Genomic DNA, 3357 nt, shown 5'->3' with positions numbered 1-3357 from the left:
CCCGGAGGGTGGGGGGTACCTACAAGGGACTCCGATGCTTAAGTTAGCAAGGGTATTAAGCAGGTATTGAGTAGAATCAGAGTATGAGTTATACTTGGGTGCTCTAGTGTATTTATAATGGTGAGAAGTGACCTTTCTAGACAAGATAAGTTAGTTATCTTATCTTCTCTTATCTTTTGGGTGAGGTCAGCTTATCTTCAACGGAACCGCCTTTATCTCTGTAGGTTGGGATTGCCTCTGGATTTGGGTCGTGTTCCTCTATCTGTACCCTTTATTGGGCTTTCCTGTCGATTTGGCCGAGCTCTTTGAGAAGAGGTCAGATAGTCTGACCTGAAGAGGTCGGTCGCCTTGTCGCTAAACATCCCGGGTCGGTCAGCTCGACCCAGGGTATGAACAGTGCCCCTGCTTGAGCTCGGTTCTTCCTTTGGAGGTCGAGTCTTTGACTTTGGTCCTTCTTAAGTGAAGTCGAACTCAAGCATTTTGTCGATTCCTTTTCTTTGTAGAGTCTTTTTTGAATGTAGAATGTTTTTCTCTAAAAGTGCGCGCTTTTGTATTAGCGCTTTTTTGGGAACGCAAGCGGTTTTAACATCCGCATTTAATTGGCATTTAATTGCCCTATTCTCTTTTGGCTTTTATTTTGAATCCCTCAATAAAAAAAACGGTTTCTCTTCTTTACTTCTTCTCCGTAACTCCTCCCTTTACTCTCTCGTTTTTCTGTTTCTCTCATCTGCTCTCTGTCTTTCGCTTGCTCCTCTACTTTCTTGTGTTTGTGGCGTCGCTTGACATTCTTCTGGGCAGCCTTTATCTCTACGCTTCCACTCTTCCTCGAAGCTTCTTTAGTCTCCAGGTTAGTCCCATTTCGTATTTTGTTTTTAGCTTTTGGGATGAAGTTTTCCCTTTGATCTTCTTTTTGGAGAAAGTTTGGATTTTTCTGTTTTTATCGTGCTTGACTTTGTTTGCATGCTCTGGAATTTTTTGGTGTGAACCTTTTTCTTGTTGCTTGAATATTTTTCTTCTGCATGTTGCCACCGTTTCTGTTTGTGCCTTGGCTGATGATTTTGAAAAGTTTGTGCCTTTGCTGTTTTTCGTTTGGTCTTTTTGGTTTCCTGATAAACTGTAGCAGTAGTGTTGGTAAACTGTAGGAGCAATGCTTTTCTTGATAAACTGTAGAAGGGTGGACCTTTTGCGTTCTTTGCTTCCCTTGCTTTCCTTTCTGGATTTTATTTTGATGTGTGCCGAGATGTAGACTGTAGAAATGTTTTTGAAGACCCTTCTTATTTACTGCCTCCAAGGGATGCTCCAAGACTTCTTCTCATGAGTCTTGGGGTTTTTCCCTTTTTGGTATATCCTTCCGTCGAGATGTTTTAACCCATGTCCGAGATGTTTTTAAGTAATCCACTTTTCTTTTGTAGGATTTAGTTGGCCTCATGTCTTTTCGAAATAACGTTGTAGAGATGCCTTCCCAGGTTCCTGCGGGTATGGCCGATTGGGTGGACTCCATGGTTCTCCTGTGTGTCTCGCTGGCTGATTCTGAGTTTTGTGCTTAGCTTAGGTAGTTTCATAGTGTCTGTAGCAATTCTGGTGATGAGAAGAACTATGAACTTGTCCCTCCTTCTTCTGACGAGAGAGTCTATTTTTCAACTCGGGTTGTTGATGGTCGCCCTTTCTTTTATGCTTACGACTTTTTCTTCGGTTAGCTGGGTATCACCCTTCCTTTTACTCAATTTGAAATTGACCTGTTATGGTCTTGTAATGTTGCCCCTTCTCAACTTCACCCCAACTCCTGGGGTTTTATAAAAATTTTCCAATTGTTGTGTAATGGCTTTGGTATTCCTGCTTTCCAATCTCTCTTCTTCTACTTGTTTGTCTTGACTAAGCCTGGAGTGGTGAAAAAGAAAGCAGCTTGGGTCTCCTTTCGTTCCACCCATGGAAAGAAGGTTTTTTCCATGTTTGACGAGTCATTTTGTGATTTTAAAAACTACTTTTTCAAGGTCCGAGCTGTTAAAGGAACTCGGCCCTTTTTTCTGGACGAAAATGATGAGCCCGCCTTTCCTCTGGAATGGCAAAAAGATGTGAGGGTCTCCAGGTATTCTTGGGACATGTTGGACGAGGCTGAGCAAGCCTTTGTGACTGTTTTGGAAGAACGCTGGGGTCAACCTCCCCATCTTGATACAAAGAAATTTCTAACCAATCCTTCTCTTCTTCAAACTGAACTGGGTATCTTGTGTTTTCTTTGTTGTTTGTTTATGTTACTTGTAGCTGTATTTCCGACTTGTTCGATTTGTAGCTTGACTCCTATTTTATTTGCAGAGGCAATGAAGAATAATGAATCTATGAAAGCTTTTAAGAGGGCACAGAAGGCGACTGTTGCCAGGAATATTGCCGCCAAGGCGGCTGGGGAGGGGTCCTCTCAAGTGCGCGAGAAGCTATCAGTGCCGAGTTCCCCCATGGTGAAGAAAGTGATTCCGACACCTCGGGTCCGCTTGGTGGATCCTCACCCTACTTCTGCCGTTCTATCTACTGCCCCTCCAAGTAAGAAGCAAAAGACGGTTGAGCCTTTCGACCTTAATGCCCCTGACTTCAATGCCATCGAGTTCATAGATCAACAAATTGGGCCCTATGGTACCCTCTCGATGGACGATGTGTCCATCCTCCACCATTTGGATTTTATGGCCCGGAATCACGTGCAGATGGAGTTTATGGCGGCCGCTATACACCAGACTGCTCAAAGTCTCCCTCTTCATGCCACCAAGGCATTTATGGAGGAGGCAAAGCAAGAGTTTGACCGGATGAAGGGGCTGAAGGAGGAGCTCGAATTAAAGGTGAACAAGTTAGAAAAGGATCTAGAGAATGAGAAGGCGAGTTCCCTTTCATTGGTGGCTTCTTTGCGGTTGGCCGAGGACACAGCCCTGATGCATAAAGATAGTTATGTTACAACTTATCGGGAGGTGATGCGTCTGAGGGGGGAGTTGGACAGTGCTCGGGAGGATTATTCTAAGCTCCAAGGTCATCTTATCAGCATCGTGACTGCTGCTTATGAGAACTTGAAGGAGCAAGTTCGGGTCATTGCTCCCGAGGCCGATCTCACCCTTTTCAGTTTAGACAATGTTGTCAGAGATGGCAAGCTTGTCCCTGATGACGAGGGTGATGATGATGCTGATCCTCCTCCTGTGTCCTCTGCCAAAGTGTCGACCTCTTCTGTTCCTCCAGTTGCACCTGATTCGGATTGCCAAGTTCTGAACCGGGAGGATGGAACTATAGATGCCGTGCCTATTCAAACTCGTCCGCCTTCTCCTTGTCCTGATGATGCCACGAAAGTTCCTGAAGCTTGTTGATCTGTAGCTGGCCCGGCTTGTG

The sequence above is a fragment of the Arachis duranensis genome, chromosome 9, assembly GCF_000817695.3.
Source record: "Arachis duranensis cultivar V14167 chromosome 9, aradu.V14167.gnm2.J7QH, whole genome shotgun sequence".
Taxonomy (NCBI): domain Eukaryota; kingdom Viridiplantae; phylum Streptophyta; class Magnoliopsida; order Fabales; family Fabaceae; genus Arachis; species Arachis duranensis.
The sequence above is the reverse complement of the archived record's forward strand: the minus strand, read 5'-3'. Positions refer to the sequence as shown.